Here is a 19,537-nt window from a genome sequence, read left to right as displayed (position 1 = left end):
CTGGACTCATGCTCCTGAGAGGGGGCATCACACTTCCAACTCTGGGCCCCGCAAGCCCCCAGCCCTGCCCACAAGCAGCTCACCTGCTGGACGGTGACTTACCCCCCCCAGACACGTGGTTACAGAAATGTCGGGGGCAGGGGGGACGCGGGGCCGAGCACCCAGGAGCGCTAGACGGCGTGGTGAGGGCTGGCGTGTTATCCAAACATGTCAGTTTCCGGTGACAAATGGAACCACCGGGGGGGTGACAGCCTCCTCCAAGGCAAGCTTGACATGTGATGACTGGGGGCTGGACGCAGCGCGTTCAAGCCGTGGCCGTAAATCGGACGACGTTCAAATGTGCCATCTTCGGGTCAGGTCAGCCTCCAAATCTGTCAAACCACTTACTCTTGGCCCCGGGTCAGCCTTTTTGGAAAGAATTGTTTTCCTGAACCACCCTCAGGCTTCCTCTCTTTACTGCCTGTGATTCCTTGGGTCTGGATGAGTCTAGATGGTTTTTTAAAGGTTTTTTCTTTCAATTACAAAAGTAGTAAGGGAACATTGAAAAAAACATAAAATACACGAGAAAAATTGAGTCCAATTTTTAAGATAAAGATTTTAGTGTTGTGTCTTTTTTTTGCATTTTTTTTTAAACAACTGGGAGATTTTTCTATACATACTCTTTTGGGGGAAATAATTCTAGACTCCCAGGACATTGCACAGAGCACAGAGAAGCCGTGTATTCCTTTCACCCAGCTTCCCCCAGTGGCCACGACTCGCGTGAGCGTGGTACCGCGCCTACACACCCTGCCGTGTGACTTTTTAAGAAAATCCCTGCTCTCATGGGAACATCCTTCCTTGCATTAGTCTCTGTTCTTCCAGGTGCCACGCTTGCGTCCTGTGGTCTAGTTTTCACTCTGCAGCCAGAGGGATTCCGTTAAAATCTGAGGAGGATGGTAGCCCTCCTTTTTTCCCTGGTGACTCAGTGGTGAAGAACCCGCCTGCCAATGCAGGGGCCGCAGGTTCAATCCCCGGGTCTAGAAAATCCCCTGGAGGAGGAAATGGCAACCCACTGCAGTGTTCTCACCTGGGAAATCCCGTGAACAGAGGAGCCTGGCAGGCTACAGTCCATGGCTCGCAGAAGTGTCGGAAACAACTTAGGGGCTAAACAATAAAAAAGCCCTCCTTCACTAAAGCCCCCAAGGGGCGCTCCCCTCACTCAGGGTTTTCGGGGTGCCCCGGGAGGCCGGATGATGCACTGCCCCGCCCCAGTCCCCGTGAAGTCCGGTCCCTTCGCCACTCTCCCGCGACTCACTCCACGGCGGCCGTGCGGGCTCTGTCCAGCCCTTCACCTGAGTTCCTGCCCCAGGGCCTTTGCCCGGACTCTTCCCTCTGCCTCTGCGCTTTTCCCCAGGCCTGTGATTGGTTGTTATACCTCTTCTTCATTGTCTGAAACCTGCCCCCAGTTAGGATGTAAGTTTAATCAGGAGGTAGCCCAAGCACCTGGAACACACTGCTATACCTAGTAAGAGTTCAGTGACGCATTCACTGACGCACAAATCAATAGTGATTATGAGTTCAGAGGGACTCTCCCTGATGGGCCAGTGGCTGAGGCTCCACGCCTCCAATGCAGAGGGTGAGGGTTCCATCCCTGCAGATCAAACTAAGACATAGCACAGACTATGTACCACTTGTGCATCACTACAGTGCGGTTTACTAATGTGTCAGCTTCTATTAGGAAAAGTATATCTTTCATTCACTTAAATATTTTTATTCAACAACGATTGCTTGAGGGCTATTTGTTCAGCCTATGAGATATAACACACTGCTGAGAGAAAACCAATCAGAAGGAATTGTTATCCAACAAGAAATAGCCTGGTTGGGGAGAACAGTTAGCTCTCACTTGCCTCGGGGCACAACCAAGGGGGGAGAAAGAGCTAAATGACAGTTTGGACTCTGTGTCTGAATCCCAGCTCTGCCATTTAGCTCTGTGATCTGGAGCAAGCTGCTCTCCTGGGCCTCAGTTTTGTCATTTGTAAAATAGGGGGATAGTATTTTTCTGTCTCACAGGAATTAGGTAAAGAGCTGGGACAGTGTCTGGCATAAAGTAAATGGCACAAACCAGTATTATTTAATAGCATTGCTGTTAATTATGTACCATGATTGCTTTTAACAATAACTAGGCATTTAGTTGCTTTCCACTTTTCATGGGCTTACAGAAAAAATACAGTGAGATTCCTTATAGCTAGAACTTTGCACAAGCCCTTAATTATCTCTTTAAGAAAAAATGTTCGTGATGGCTTTCTTTTTTAACTTTATAAACATAACCGTTCTCCCCAGCCAGGCTATTTCTTGTTGGATAGCAATTCCTCCTGATTGTTCTTCTATCAGCAGTGTGTTATACCTCGAAGGCTGAACAAATAGCCCTCAATATTTAAGTGAATGAAAAATATACTTTTCCTAATACAAGCTGACACAGTAGTAAACTGCACGTTAGTGTTTCAGAAGTGGAACATAGTAGGTACTTTATCTTCAAGTATCCATTCTTCTATAAAAGCAGGAACCATGACTGATGGCAGAACACACTGGTATCCAGAATAAAGACTACATTTCCCAGTCTCCCAGGTAGATGTGGTCATGTGACTGTGCTCAGGCCAATAAGCTATGAGAAAGTATCAAGTGGAGCGTCTCAGTAATGGCTTTAGGGAAGGAAGGTGGTCTCTGCCCTTCCTCTTTGCCTGTATGCTAAGTCACTTTAGTTGTGTCCAAGGCTTTGCAACCCTGTGGACTGTAACCCACCAGCCTCCCCTGTCCATGGGATTCTCCAGGCAAGAATACTGGAGTGGGTTGCCACGCCCTCCTCCAGGGGATCTTCCTGATCCAGGGGTCGAACCCACGTCTCTTCCGCCTCCTGCACTGGCAGATGGGTTCTTTACCACTAGCGCCGCGTGGGAAGCCCAGCGTGGTCCCTGGAGCTCATGCTTCCTCGTTAGACAATGACAATCACAACTTGAGAATAATAGGACAGCTAGATGGAATGAGCTTCAGTGCCTGACGATCATGAAATTGACATACTCGGCACTCTACTGCCTATGTGTAATTGATAGAAGTAAACGGCGTCTTAGTTTAAACCACTGTTGCTTCGGGTTTTCTATTCTGCACAGCCAGACCTAATCCTAACTGATTCAGAGTTCAATAGATAGTTCGTTACTAAATGAATTGAAAATTTGTACCTACATTCCTAAGTTTGCATTTGGCAAAGCATTTTCTCAAGCTTTGCTTAATTTGGCAAAAGTCCTAAATTGAGTTTCCAACCTTGAACCTTCCAAAATCTACTTCTAGTCCCTGGTATTTCTATGCTGCGATGTATTATGTAGGGTGCATCTGTATACAAAGGTCACTCTGTGGTTTAGACCGAGATCTGATTATCTCCGAAAACAGAAGTCTTGTATCTCAGTGATGTCATCCTGGACACAGGCTTTTCCTATCCTCTACTTCCCCTTTCTTGGCATTTTACTAACGTCTTACCTCATGGTTGCAAGACGGCTGCCACCACACCCAGTATCACGTTCTCACACAGGAAGAGGAAGCGGGGGTGGGGCAGCAGCGCTTTCTTCTCCTATGGCTTGCTCTTCTTGTCAGGGAGGGAAATCTTTTCCAGGGGCTCCCCAACTGGTGTCCATCTCTTTGGCCAGACTGGTCACATGACCTCCTCCACAGTAATCCCTGTGGAAAGGCAGCAGAGTTGCTCTGATTGATACAGGCCAGCTGGTCCTCAGAGCGCAGTCCACAAATCCTGCAGTCTCTGAGACTGTCTTGAGTCCGAGGGGCCATGAAGGCGAAACAATTTTCATAATAATACTAAAAAGTTACTTGCTTGATATCATTGTGTGGACATTCGCACAAATGGTGCAAAAGCCGATCTGAGAATCCCACAGTCTTCTATTAAAGCCAGACTTGAAGAGGTTTTCATAAAGTGTAAAAGATTAGATGCCACTCTTCTCGATAATTTTTTTTATTTTGAAAAATATTCCTATTTCATAAAATGTTTATTTGTTATGTAACGAGATTATATGGGCTTGCTTCCCTGGTGCCTCAGCTGGTGAAGAACCCACTTGTAATGCAGGAGACCCAGGTTTGACCCCTAGATCAGAAAGATCCCCTGAGAAAGGGAATGTCAACCCACTCCAGTATTCTTGCCTGGAGAAGTCCATGGACAGAGGAGCCTGGTGGGCTGCAGTCCAGAGGGTCGCAGAGAGTCAGACACAACCGAGCAACTGACACTTTCACTTCCAATTGGATTATTATTTTAAATGATTTATAGTGGCCGCTCAGTATCCTTCAGGGCCCCTGCAAACACCAAAATCTATGGGTGCTCAAGCCCCTTACATAAAATGGGATGATTATCTGTCAGTGTCTGAAGATACAGGATTTACCCATGCAGAGACTGGCTATAATAAACAAACATTTTAAACTTTCACAGTTTTCTTTTCTCAGTTGGTATCTTCAAATCAAAACAGTTGAGAACTACTTATTTAGATGAATCCAAGGGATAGGCATCATTTGGTCTCCACAAAATCAAGGTCTCATTATAAGGAATGAGAAGAAATGATTGTCCAGCAGGCAAGCAAGAATGGCCACTTTCCAAGAACTCAGATTATACATACGGCCTGCGCAGTGCTGAGTATGTGTATGTGTTTGTCGTTTGAGTATAGTTTGTCATTTGAAACCCAGCATCTGGGTCTTTTCCAGTGAGTTGGTTCTTCGCATCAGGTGGCCAAAGTATAAGAGCTTTAGCATCAGTCCTTCTAATGAATCCTCAGGGTTGATTTCCTTCAGGATTGACTGCTTGGATCTCCTTGTTGTCCAGGGGACTCTCAAGAGTCGTCTCCAACATCACAATTTGAAAACAACAGTTCTTTGGTGCTCGGCCTTCTCTTTATGATCTAGCTCTGACATCCACCCATGACTACTGGAAAAACCGTAGCTTTGGTTAGACGAACCTTTTAGTATATGCTGTGCTGTGTTTAGTAGCTTAGTCCTGGCTCATTCTTTGTGACCCCAGGGACTGTAGCCCGCGAGGTTCCTCTGTCCATGGGATTCCCCAGGCAAGAATACTGGAGTGGGTTGCCATTTCCTCCTCCAGGGGATCTTCTCAACCCAGGGATCGAACCCAGGTCTCCCACATTGCAGATGGACTCTTTACCATCTGAGCCACCTGGGAAACCCAAGAATACTGGAGTGGGCAACCTAGCCCTTCTTCAGGGGAATCTCCCAACCCAGGAATTGAACCAGGGTCTTCTGCATTGCAGGTGGATTCCAGTCTAGGATTTTAGTATGTGGCTTATGTTGAATTTACACTTCGTGGCACTGAGTTTCGTGTGTAAGAGTTTAGAGCCAGTGGATCCAGCACTAATTTGTCGTATAACCTTCAACAGTGCCTTCGCTTCTAGGAGCCTCTGTATCCTAATCTGTAGCCTAGAGTAAAGGGCCACTCTTGTCATTTTTGCAAATTCAGTCTTTTGGAGGGTTACAGAGATGAAGCACATGGGCACCTCGTACTGCTCCTGACACACGGTGCTGCCATTAATTCTTTCTCACTTTTCCTTTTTGCTTCATGCCCTAAGTCACAATCATTCTCATAAACTCCTGGTACCTTGAGAAACTGAGGCCTGCCAAGGTGATGTTTTGCTTTGTTGTTTGAAGTTATTTCTTTGGCTGTGTCGGGGTCTTGGTTGTGGCACTCAGAATCTCCGTGGCATCACGTAGGGTCTTCCGCTCCAGGTCAGACTCTGCTGGCGGCTCTCAGGAGGCTTAGTTCCCCAACCAGAGCCCGAACCTGTGTCCCCTGCATCACAAGGTAAATTTGTAGCCACTGGACCACCAGGAAGTCCCTCAGGGTAATGTTTTAATGGGACCTGTGGTTAAACAGCCTGAATGACATGTGCGGCCCTCACTGTCTGCGGAACATAAAGTTGCAGCTGATCAGCCAGTGGTGAGGGCTGTTCGGGTAGCTCCGCTGATAGAGAATCTGCCCACCATGCAGGAGACCCCAGTTTGACTCCTGGGTTGGGAAGAGCCCCTGGAGAAGGGATAGGCTACCCACCCCAGTATTCTTGGGCTTCCCTGGTGGCTCAGACGGTAAAAAGAATCTGCCTGGGATGCGGGAGACCTGGGTTCAATCCCTGGGTTGGGAAGATCTCCTGGAGGAGAGCCTGGCAGTCCACTGTAGTAGTCTTACCTGGAGAATCCCCGAGGACAGAGGAGCCTGGCGGGCTACAGTCCACGGGGTCACAAATAGCTGGGGGTGACCGAGCGACTACGCGCACACAGCAGCGGCAGTGGAGAAATGGTTCTGCCTTCTCCAGCTCCAATCTGTTCTTTCTCTCTCTCTCTCACGTGCACGCCTGCAGCTACCTAAATATATGTATGTATGCATGTGTATTTATTTATTTCATGCCTAACTTTACAGCCCATCATGAGGAATAGAACCATAAATAAACAGATCCAATGAGCAATTTCCCAACATCTTTGATGGCCTTATTGCATTGTGCCCACCGGGAGTAAAATTCTTATTTAAAAAAGGCCTGAAAAAAAAAAAAGGCCTGAATGGCTACTTAATGGGCGTGGGAGTCTGCTTTTCAGTTCATGAAAATGTTCTGCAACTAAATCATGTTTCCGGGTGCACAACAGTGTGAATGGATTAAATGCCCCTGATTTTTACATGTTGAAAAGTTAAAGTGGTAAATTTTCATCATCTGTATTACTTGCTGTTGGTCAGTCACTAAGTCATGTCTGACTCTTTTCCACCCCGTGGACTGCAGCACGCCAGGCTGTCCTGTCCTTTACCATCTCCCAGAGTTTGCTCAAACTCATGTGCATTGAGTCGGTGATGTCATCCAACCATCTCATCCTCTACAGCCCCCTTCTCCTGCCCTCCATCTCCCCCAGCATCAGGGTCTTTTCCAGTGAGTCGGCTCTTTGCATCAGGTGGCCAAAGCATTGGAGCGTCAGGTTCAGCAACAGTCCTTCCGGTGAATATTTAGGATTGATACATGAAGCGGTCCAGGGGGCTTCCTGGTCCATTTTAGGGAGACTTGGCAAGGGGGTAGGGTTCCCTCAGCTCTGGCCTTCCGGCACAGGGACTCTTCCTGCCCACTCCCGCTGACCGAGACTCGGGGCCCGACGCACACTCATCCCCCTTGGCAGTCCAGATCAGTCCATCTCCCTGTCCCACCTCTTCGTCTCCTCCCGGCCTGAATAACTGGCTGGGAAATGTCCCATGCAGAATGATCCTCCAAGCTGGGTCTCACCAGGACGGATCTGTTGCTGTTGCTAACGCCTAACGACCGTCACCTTCCGAAGCTGCACCAGGACATGTGTTCACAGACAACATCTTCATTCTTCTCATTTCAAGGGATGTGGGTGCCTTCTTGACACTTTTTAGAAATCCAAGACGTGCACTGCTAGTGTTCAAAGACCCGCCGTTTCCTTACTGTACCTGTGTTATCAAAGACCCCGTAAACTCAAGTGATTTCCTCCGCTTTTGTCCCGGGCTCTGGAGAAAATGACACTTAATCACCTCAAATTCCCCTCTGTCTGTGATCCCCTCTGAGAAATAAAGCCATAAATATGTTTACTTCTGTTGACATTCACACCGGAAAGAGCACGGAGTTCCAAGTATTGCGGTTCCTTGCCTATTTTATTACCAAACAGCCCCCACCCAAAATAGCAGAGGGGCTTTCCTGGCAATTCAGGGTAAGGCAGTGTATTTCCTTTTTCTCCCCAAGGGGGAGGGACATAGCTCTGAAGGCTTCTGAATGCACCGATGCTGCACAGAACCATTCAATAAAACGCTTAGAGCTTGTCTACCGGGGAGCAGGCGGTTGGGGGGGTGGTCCGAAAAGAGTCCATGAGCAGAGCTGCGTCCTCCCCTTCGCCCAGCCTCGAGTTTGAAAATATCAACAACATTCCTGTCCACTGTAATGAAATACTTACGCAAAAAGCTATGGAATGCGCAATAATTTGTCAGGCGTCCTTTTAGCGGCGTCCGCTAGCGCAAACTCTGGTGGGGCCCCTTGACCCCGAGAGAGTGCCCTTTAACCTTATTCGGGCCTCCTTTATGCGGGGCTGCACTCTGGCCAGATGGCTAAACTATCAAAGGATTTTATGAGTAAGAACTGCTTTCCCGACTCACAAGTTGTATATTTCTCTCCATGTTAATGTGAACTATCAACCCAGAAGCTTTAAATTGGAAACACAAAAGGTGTCCCGCAGCTGGGCCTCCACCCCCTGCGTTGTGTGGGAGCACAAGGGCTGCGGGTGTTTGCAGAGAAAACAGCTGACGCCCAGATGAGGACAATTTCAGCTAAATATTTAAAATAGCCATCAAGAAAGGAATGATTGATTGATTTTTTTTTTTTTTTGCTTCCAGCCATGATCTTTTATCAAGCTGCAGGCAAACAGGCTTCCTGCATAAATCCAAACTGTCCACTTTCTCTCTCTCCCCATCCCAAGGTTCCACCTTTCAGGAAGACTGGGCAACAAAAAGTCATGAGATCCAATGGCACCTGGGATCCAAAATGGAAAATGTCTCCTCTCGGCGTTAGATTTCGGTTACCTAGTCCTGAGGCCTTGGGTGGGTGGTGTGTGTACATGGATAGTTTGTTTTGCAAATTCTTGGAAATGTTCCTCGGAAATGATCGAGGTGAGTTGACTCAACAAATATTTATGCGCATAACCCACGAGGTAGACACGATTCTAGCGCCCAGTGGATTGCTTGAGCCAGAGCCAGAGGACTCTTATCGAGATGTTCATTTATGTCCCGTGCGTAGAAAAGCAACAGAGAAACGCCCCAGAAGGGCAGGTGGCGCTAAGTGCTGTGATGAGAACTGACGAGGCCGTGGGGTGGGGGCCTCGAGTTTGTACAGTTAGGAGAAACACCATTGAGAAGTTGATGTTACAGCAAAGATCTGAGTGAGGACCCAGCCTCAGGAAGACACTCTCCAGAGCTCTCCCTTCAAATTACAATGCAAGCCATGTAAGCAGTGCCAAACTTTCTAGTGGCCAGTTTTAAAGAGGGAAAAAGAAATGGGTGGAAATAATTGAAAGTTACTTTTATTTGAATAAATATTCTAAAATATTATTATACTGGTTAATACTTAAATATTTTAAAGTTTTATTTTAATTATCTTTTATTTCGCTTGTATTATCATTTTATTTGAGTTTTCAAAGCTCTATTTTTAAATTTATTTTTATTTTACTTGTTTTTACATGTGTTGAATAATACATTTTGTTATAAACAACTTCATATGTAACGTTAAATTTTCTAGTAGCCAGGCTAAACAGGGTGAAACAGAAACAAGCGAGACTCCTTTTAATAACATATTTTATTTTTACTAAATTCAGTGTCTCCAAAACATGATCCCTTCAAAAATGTTTTGGAAAAACTAACAAATGAAATTTTTTATTTTATTTTTTTTCACACCAAGTCTTTGCAGTCTGGTATGGATTTTGTAGCGACAGCATATCTCAGTTTGGGCACTAAATTTTCATGGGAAAGATTTTATCTGAATTTCGATTTCATCAAGTTTACGATTGAAAAGGTGGATTCACATACCCAAATTGTCCTAAAGATAACTTGCGAGTGATCTAATAGCTGAGTGAAACACCAGTTCTGAAGTTTTTAAAGGAAGGGAAGCTAGAAGTCCAGTTCCATGGATGCAGCAGCCACACTGCACGCATGTCCCCGAGACCCGCGGCGATGATGGGCCAGCTCGGCTCTGGGGCGGAGGCCCGGAGCCTCTGCAGGGCGGCTCAGAGGGGCCAGCTGGTGGCGGGTCCAGGGCTGGAGGAACGAGATAGCGGGGGTCCGGGGCTGGCGGGGCCAGGTAGTGGGGGTCCGGGGCTGGAGGGGCCAGGTAGTGGGGGTCCGGGGCTGGTGGGGCCAGGTATTGGGGGTCCGGGGCTGGAGGGGCCAGGTAGTGGGGGTCCGGGGCTGGAGGGGCCAGGTAGTGGGGGTCCGGGGGCTGGAGGGGCCAGGTAGTGGGGGTCCGGGGCTGGAGGGGCCAGGTAGTGGGGGTCCGGGGCTGGCGGGGCCAGGTAGTGGAGGTCCGGGGCTGGAGGGGCCAGGTAGTGGGGGTCCGGGGCTGGCGGGGCCAGGTAGTGGGGGTCCGGGGCTGGCGGGGCCAGGTAGTGGGGGTCCGGGGCTGGAGGGGCCAGGTAGTGGGGGTCCGGGGCTGGCGGGGCCAGGTATTGGGGGTCCGGGGCTGGAGGGGCCAGGTAGTGGGGGTCCGGGGCTGGAGGGGCCAGGTAGTGGGGGTCCGGGGCTGGCGGGGCCAGGTATTGGGGGTCCGGGGCTGGCGGGGCCAGGTATTGGGGGTCCGGGGTTGGAGGGGCCAGGTAGTGGGGGTCCGGGGTTGGAGGGGCCAGGTAGTGGGGGTCCGGGGCTGGAGGGGCCAGGTAGTGGGGGTCCGGGGCTGGCGGGCCTGCGGCTTCCAGGAGCAGGGACGGTGACCGCAGCGGGGAGTGGAGGCAAGGGTGGGCTCCAGCCCCTCTGCCGGGCCTCGGGCTGTGCAGAGCGCTGGACTCTGTGAGTACTGTAAGCTGACTTGTCCCCACATCGAAGGCAGGGACTCAGAGCAGGACCAAGTTTCACTGTGACACTCTGGAGAGGAGGGAACGCTGCGTCTGTCCACCCCAGACAAGCTAGGAACACACACCAGCAAATGTCAGAAGGTCATCGCAAGGCTCACAGCACTGCTGGAAAAGCAAAATATCGCAAATAGCCTGAACATCCACCAGTCTGAGAAAGGATAAATAGAACGTGATATGTTTCTCAGAGGAAATATGATCCCGCGGTTGAAAAGAATCATATGTATCAACATGACTCATCTCAAGAACAAGAAACTCTTTACAGAAATTCACTTATAACATTTAAAGATACAGATATATAAGTAGAGGTATACATATAGAATATTAAAATTATTGTAACATAGCATAAGTCAAAAGGAAACATAAATTTCATGATTGCAATGGCTTCTGGGGGAGGCCTTGAGAAAAAGTTCAGTGGGCATGTCTTAATCAGTAATGTTTTATTTTTTATTTTAAAAATATCCAAGATTACAACAGAATGATCATATTTGCTGACTGGGGACAGTGGGACTATAAGTGTTTGTTATACTGTGTTCTGTACTTTTCAGCTGATTTGAATATTCTCCAATATAAAAGGAAATATCTATCATAAGAAAAGAAAAAGAAACCCTTTGTCATCCTCAGTCATGCTATCTGTCTTGTATTTTCTGTAACCTTCTGACGCTGACCATGGCTTAGAATTAGGCAGTACAGATCTATTACATACTGTGTTTACTTATAACCTTTTCTGGGAAAAAAAAAAGTTGCTGGCCTGGTTTTGCAATGTCTGAGGCTGACAATCAAGAGGATTTTTAACTCTTTCACCACTGACATCAAGCTGCCTATTTTCCCCGCACTGTGACTTCAGGATTTTGAAGACTTCATGGCCCTGTTCCTCTCACCGTTTGTGTCTGGAGCGCTGAAGACCAAATGTGTTCCATGTTGTACAAAAAAATTAAGTGGAAACTCAACAGTTGGCAGCACTGTTCTCACTTGCTGCAAAGAAAGTAGAGAAATTCCCGTTTTCTGATTTTTTAAGTTATAACTTTTTAAAGTTAAGTTAATGTTGGTTGCACTGGGTCTTTATTGCTGCGTACGGGCCTTCTCTAGCCGCCAGCGGGGTTTCCTCTATTGGTGGTGCGCGCGCGGTCACGGCGCGGGCTTCTCTGGTCGCAGAGCTCGGGCTCTAGGGCGCACGGTCTCAGTGGTCGTGGCCTGTGGGTTTAGCGCCCCTTTGCCGCGTGGCATCTCCTCAGACCAGGACTCAAACCGATGTCCCCTGCATTGGCAGGCAGATTCTTAGCCACTGGACAACCGGGGAAGTCCATTGAGCTGTGACTTCGTTATGGGCTGATGCCTCTGCCCTTCCCAAAGTTACATGCGGGAACCCTAATCCCCAGGATGATGATACTTGGTCTTATGGCCTTTGGGAAGTGATTAAGTCGTGAGGGTGAAGCCCCCAGGACGGAATTAGTGCCCTAACAAGAAGAAAAACTAGGAAGATTGCCTCCTCTCTCTCTCTACTCTCTGCCATCTGCAAACCAGGAAAGATCTGCTGGCGCCTTGATTTTGGACACCCCAGCCTCCAGAACTGTGAGAAGTCAAAGGCTGTCACTACGCCACCCCGCCTGCAGTAGCTCATGAGAGCAGCGGGAGCTACGATAACTGCTGAGCCCCAAAGCTGTGTGGCCCTTCGCACTCATGTCCCCCAGGCCTTGGTTTCCTCATCTGCCTCATGGGGGTAATAATAATCATTATCTTCCCCCAAAAGCTGTGAGGTACAAATGCAATATGTACAATCTTGGCACAATTTGCATGATATACGTAGACGTTGGTTATTCCTGTATCTTTTTTTTGTCACTCACATGTATATGACCAGATGACTCTATTGGGTGGTGGCTAAGAACACAGGATTGGTGTACATTACCATCTGTTAAATTAAGATAGCCAGTGGAAATTTGCTCTATGGCGCAGGGAACTCGAATCTCGTGCTCTGTGACAACCTAGAGGCGTGGGATGGAGGAGGAGGTGGGGGGAGGTTCAGGAGGGCAGGGACATACGGGTGCCTGTGGCCGATTCATGGTGATGCATGGCAGAAAGCGACACAGTATTGCAAAGTAATTACTCTCCAGTTAAAATAAAAAATAAATTAAAAAAAAAAGAATACAGGTTGGAATAGGCAGGTTGGAAACCTGCTTACCCACGTCTAGTGAACTTGGGTCACTTGGTTCAGAGGGTATTTGAGCGAGCTGAAGGAGGTCACCCTCGTCAAGCCCCGGCCGGACGTGAGCGCTCGGGGAGCGCAGACTGCCAGGGAAGGTGCTGGCCTGGGGAGGCAGTGAGCTTCCTGTCTGTGCAGGACACGAGCGCGTTTGCAGAGAGGAAGAACGCGCATTTCGGAGAGGCCCGCCTGCTCACGCGCAGCGCACGAGCTGGCTTAATCTTGCGTCATTCAACAATTTCTTAAGGACAAATGTTCTTCCGAGCCGCATCTCTCTGTATCACCCCACACTCTTTTAAAAAACAGACTTGCATATTTGAGAGTATGATTTGGCCTCTCGTTTGTCGCTTTTTGAAGCTGCGCTGTTTGTCCTTGCTAACCCATCAGGCTTGCTCACCCAGCCAGGTTATCAATGGCAAATGCCGCAGGCCCCACTGAGTTACGACTGTAAACAGAAGGAGTACGGGAGCAAGGTGAAAGGTGGCTTCTTAATAACAGCTGTAATTTATCCAAGATTTCATCCCGGCCTTTGATTTGGGGGCTGACTCGGGATCTAGTGTCCCCCTGATTGCATTAAGAGCAGCCTTAGGGGTCAGGCGGAATTCCAAGGTCCTGGAATCAGTTAGAAGGAGGGAGCATGCGAATGCATAAAGGGACAGAAGAAGCTTTTATAACCATCCCTCTCCAAGGCCTGAACGCCAGCTCTCTGCCCGATGACCTTGGGAGAGGACAGGGCCAACTGCAGGGTCATCCAAGCTGCTCTCATGCTCAGAAGGGCCCCATGCGTGCCGTAAGGCTCTGCTGTTACCATCTTGAAATTCTTCTTGTTGTTCAGTTGCTAAGTCGTGTCCAGTGCTTCTGTGACCCCGTGGACTGTAGCCCCCCAGGCTCCTCCATCCATGCAAGTTCCCAGGCAAGAATACTGGAGCGGGTTGCCATTTCCTTCTCCAGGGGATCTTCCTGACCCAAGGATTGAACTCATGTCTCCTGCATTGTCAGGCCAATTCTTCACCACTAAGCCACTGGGAAGGCCTCTTTGAAATTCTTAACAATTTTTGTTGTTGTTGTTGGTTTTACTTGTTGGCCGTGGCGTGTGGGATCCTAGTTCCCTGGTCAGGGATTGAACTTGTGCCCCCAGCATTGGAAGCGCAGAGTCTTAACCACTGGACCACCAGGGAAATCCCTCTTAACCAGGTTTTAACAAGAGGCCCCAACACTTTCATTTCACACTGGGTCCCGCCAATTCTGCAGCTGCTCCTGGGAAAGGAAGCCCGGGCTCCTGCTCACCCTGGGCACCATCAGAACAGTTATCATTGATGACAAGTATGTTGTACATCCATGGAATAATACTCATCACAAGTGACATGCATGAACCAAGGACTTACACAAAATATCTCATTCAATCCTTCCATAGACCCATTTTCGAGGTTGATAAGACTAAGGCATGAAGATAGTAATGATGGTTTATATCTATCAAGCACCAGTCATCTTGATAAGCACTCCACATGCACAACCTCCTCTACTTTTTTGTTCTTTATTTTTCTGGCTGCACAGTGCAGCTTGCAGGATCTTAGCTCCCAACCAGGGATTGAATCTGGGCCCTGGCAGTGAAAGCACCTAGTATTAACCACTGGACCGCCAGGGAGTCCCCATAGAAATGCAAATTCTTGGGCCCATCCCAGATCTACTCAGCCACAAAAGGGGACTTTGAAACTTAAGTTTCACATGCCTAGCACTTCCATCTAGACCTCTTTAAAATCATGCTTTCTCATTTAGTTTGGGGGAGCACAACAAAATAAATGGTTGAATAGACAAAACCCCTGGCTCACTAGCACCTGATTACATCATGACACTGGGGCGGCCAATGATCTGGAAAGTGCTGTTTCCCAAAATTGCCACATGTTTTAAAAGTCATTTGGGAAATCATGGCATATGCAGGCTGTGTGGCCTCGGTGTGTGAAAACCTGAGGGTGGGTTTTAGGGTTTTCTTAATTTCAATAAATATTTGACATATATGAAAGGGACATATACTGTTTATAGACAAATGTGATTTTTTTAATATACTTTTTATTGTATAAATATTTTATTAACAGATTAACAGAAAAGTTGTAGGAACAGCACAGAGGGTCCCCATATACCCCTCACCCAGCTCGCCCTCACCAGGGACACATTTGTCACTGGTAAGAAGCAGCCATTGAAGTATAAAATATGATATCAAAAACGGTCATTGGTAACTGTAAGTAGAGGAGAATATAAATGCAGGATTTGGGGGGTTTTTTTAATTTTTTTGCCTTTTTTCCCCCCCACAGCTTATAGAATCTTAGTTCCCCAGCCAGGGGTTGAACTCAGGACCACAGCAGTAAAAGCCCCAAGTCCTAATCATTGAACCACCAAGAAAGTCTCTACATGCAAGATTTTAAAAATTCATTTGAAATTAAGAGATCAACAACTTAAAATAATCATGATATATATATGTGTATGTATGTATATATATATATGGGCTTCCCTGGTAGCTTAGACAGTAAAGAATCTGCCTACAATGAGGGAGACCTGGGTTCGATCCCTGGGTTGGGACGATCCCCTGGAGGAGGGCATGGCAACCAGTCCAGTATTCCTGCCTGGAGAATCCCATGGACAGAGGAGCCTGGCGGGCTACAGTCCCTGGGGTCACAAGCAGTTGGACACAACTGAGTGACGAAGCACAGCATATATATATATAAGCTACTATATGTATATAACCTACTATATATATATATAAGCTACTGTATATATATAACCTACTGTATATATATAACCTAGTATATATATAAGCTACTGTATATATATAACCTACTGTATATATATAAGCTACTGTATATATATAAGCTACTATATATATATAAGCTACTATATATATATAAGCTACTATATATATAAGCTACTGTATATATATAAGCTACTGTATATATAAGCTACTATATATATATAAACTACTGTATATATACAACCTGCTATTTATAGATATAACCTACTATATATATATAAGCTACTATACAGAAACCTCATGGTAACCGCTAAGGAACCAACATTGGTACATGACTATTAACTAGACTCCAGACCGCTATTTAAATTTCATAGAAGGAGCATTTTAAAGGGATTTCCGTAGCTAGCAGTTTTTGAGCACCTACTGTGTGCAGGTCCTTTACCTCTTGTTCCATCCGTGCAGCTCCCTGGTGGGGCAGCTGGCTCGCTTAGCCCTCTTGTGCAGATGCCGACTCTGAAGCGCAGAGACTGCAAGCTTATTCAGATGGTGCTTAGACCCAGCAACCAGACTCCAGAGCCCTCCCCTGAGACACCACATTAAGACGTTGCTGTCCCTTGTCCTGGGAAAACCATTCTCATTCTATCCTCTCACCACCCAGAGAACTCCACTCAAGCCCAGAGACCCCATTCATTTGTTCACTTAATACATATTTTGTTTGTTCCTCAATTTCCCCAACCCCTCCCCACCACCACCATCAATGATCTGCCCCCTTCAATGAACTCAAATAACTCTGATACACCAGCATCACAAATGAATGATCACAGGGCCCAGGCACAGATCCGAAATGTGGGCAGCAGGCCAGGTGGGAACTCTGATGGCCCAGAAAGCCAGTTCACATCCAGGGCGCGTTTGCATGCGTCTGCGTCTCTTGGCCCGTCTGTCTGTGGACCATCTCGCTCTCGCCAACGCTCTCCAATCAAGTGCAGGCCCAAGTCACCAACTCTTTCCCATTTTCAAGAATAGCCAGAAGCTGAAATTTTATACGCATTTTGCCAAGCTTTCAAACTCTTTGCGAGACAAAAATCCATCTGTGGGCCAGAGGGGGCCCAGAGACCAGCAGCTGGCAACTCCCTGCTCATTAGAATGGAAGACAAGGAAATTTCCTAGAGGACTCCTCCGTGGTCCAGTGGTTAGGAGTCTGCACTCACAGTGCAGGGAGCCCGCGTCGACCCCTGATCAGGGAACTCGTTCCCACCTGCCACAACTAAGACCTGGAGCCAACAAGTAAATGAATATTCTTTAAAAAGAAGAAAGGAAAAGTTACGATGAAAATCAAGTCCGTCGGTATTTATAAAGCAATTTGGAACCCTACCGGGCACAACATTGAAACTGTTTGCCTTATGGTGGATGTTCAAACGTTAATAATAAATTAAGTAGCAGGAGAAACCTATTCAAGCCGTGCCATCGATTGCACCACCTTCCCCCTGCAAACCCGTCCGTGTTGACTGAGGGAATCTTTCAACTTTCCACTAATTTTAGCCGTGTTGACACAGCCTCGGGGCCTGCATGGGAGCTCAGTGGGGCCTCACCCCACAGCCATGTGGCCGGACCCATCAAAGGCGTCCATTCACATTAAAAGACGCAAAGAGGAAAAAAGCCTTCCCACCCCCAGGGACGTTCCTCAGCAGGTATGGAGGCTCACGGTATTTCAAAAAAATGATGAGCTCGGCCACGTAGAGTCCTCTCACTGATAATGCCACCTGAGGTGCCACAGGGCACAGAAATATCCCCCTTTCCTCTTGCTACAGTCTTCCACCTAAAGACGGAGGGCCAAAGAGCTGGCCTTCTGTCAGGCCAGATGATCTGTCCACCGTTGTCTGTTTCTGAAACCAAAGGCAAAGTGCAGCTCAGAAAGGCCTGGAAGCTTCTTCTCTCTGGATGCTAAAAGACCGGCTCATTTTTAGCCCACTAGAACATGAGAGAAGTTATCCCCAGATTTTGTTTTCAGTGGAGAACAGAGTTACCCGCACGTCCCACCGATTCGATGTCTGGGGTTGGAAAGTGAGGAGCAGGTGATCTGAAAACTCGCAAGGGGCTGGGGGTACCACCAAAGCAGAAATAAACCTGAAACTTTAAAAAAAAAAAAATTGGAAACTGTCAAGGGTGGCTCAGTTGTGGGCTGGGTCCCCCAACCTCCAACCACAGGGGTAGGCTGAGGGGCCATTGTTCATTGGCTAAGAAACCCCCCCAGTGCTGGGGCTTGGGGGCTTCTAGCTCGGTTCCTGGAGTGGCGTCACTGCCACGGAATCCCACGGGACGGTCCCGGATGAGGTGAGAAATCGAGCCGACGGCCAAGGCCATCCGCCTTCTGCTTTGTGCCTTGGAACCATGTAATGCGACATTCCCAAGTTTGTGTGTTCTTTAAACTTCTGAAATTAGCCACACAAGTGGTTCAGTTGTTTCACTCACCTTCTTCGGAGCCCACTTATCTAATTCAATAAGATTTGGAATTTTTAAAATATACAAATAGCAGTTGTACCACTTATTCAAACCAAACGGCCGAAGCACGCTGCCTTTTCTTTTCCCCCTGAGCCACTAGCCCTTCAGAAACAAATTCCCAACAGATTGTATACGTGTGTGTGGGTGTGGGTGTGTGTGGGTGTGTGTAGTGTGGGCATGTGGGGTTTTTGTTTAAAAAATTTTAAGGCACAGAGGATAAGTTAGCAATCTAAATTTCAATTAACTTCTTGAACTATGTGTACGTCTAGGCCTTATTATTTAATCTTTTTTCTTTGTGTGCGTTTTCAACTAACTGATAAAAAAGATCCGTCACAGGCCTGTCAGCAGTATGGCACAAGGTGGTACCTTAATATTTGTCATCATCGCCTAACTCACCCTGAGAAAACAAACAGCAAAGAAGGCCGCTTTTCATGCGTTATCAGCCATCCCAAACATCTGGTTTCCCCCCCAAAATAAATCACTCCAAGTCAATGAAGTCTTAGATGATTTCATAGAACTCTCTCTAAATAACAACAGAAACACCCATGAAGGAACCTAGTAGATGGAACGTGGCACATAATCAACAAAGGGTTTAATTTGTGTGTTATTTGCCGTTCATCCTGCTTTTGATTAAGAAAGCTTTTGCTGTCCAAAAGAATGTAGCAAAGGATCTGTACTTAGTAGGCATTCAATTGTGTGACAATCATGAAAAGCGTTCTTGCAACTTAAAAAAATTAACCAGCTTGAGATAGATCAGAGACAATGTACCAGTTAGAAGTTTGGCCCTTTACTGATAAAAATGAGTAGAAAATTTACGTATATAACTCTAGTTTTTAAAAAATATTTCTGTTTGCCAGCATCGGGTCTTAGTTATGGCATGCGGGATCCTTTAGTGATAGAGCACAGGCTTAGTTGCCTGCGGCACGTGGGGTCTTAGTTCCCTCACCAGGGGTCAGACCCACCAAGGATTGGGCTGATCCAATCCCTGCATTGGATTCTTATCCCCTGGACCACCAGGGAAGTTCCTACGTTTTTGTTTTTTTTTAAATGGGGTAGTATAGTCTCATATTGGACTTCCCTGGTGGTTCAGCAGTAAAGAATCCATCTGCCCAGCAGGAGACACAGGAGACGTAGGCTCTATCTGTGGGTCGGGAAGATCCCCTGGAGGAGAAAATGGCAACCCACTCCAGTATTCTTGCTGGGAAAATCCCATGGAATCAGGAACCTGGCGGGTTACCCTCCACGGGGCCACAAGAGTTGGACCCGACTTAGAACTAAAAGCACCGCACAGTTTCATGTTAGAGATGGAAAAGGCACGAAAGGGTCTACAGCAAGAAGCCCTCTCTCAGTCCCCAGCTTCCCAGGGTCCCTCCTCAAAAGCCACCAAATGAGCCAGTTTCCCTGGTAGTCCAGGGGTGAAGACTCTGCTCTGCCAGTGCCAGAGGCGTGGGTTCCATCCCTGG

Source organism: Muntiacus reevesi, chromosome 2 (assembly GCF_963930625.1).
Source record: "Muntiacus reevesi chromosome 2, mMunRee1.1, whole genome shotgun sequence".
Taxonomy (NCBI): Eukaryota; Metazoa; Chordata; class Mammalia; order Artiodactyla; family Cervidae; genus Muntiacus; species Muntiacus reevesi.
This window is presented reverse-complemented; position numbering follows the sequence as displayed.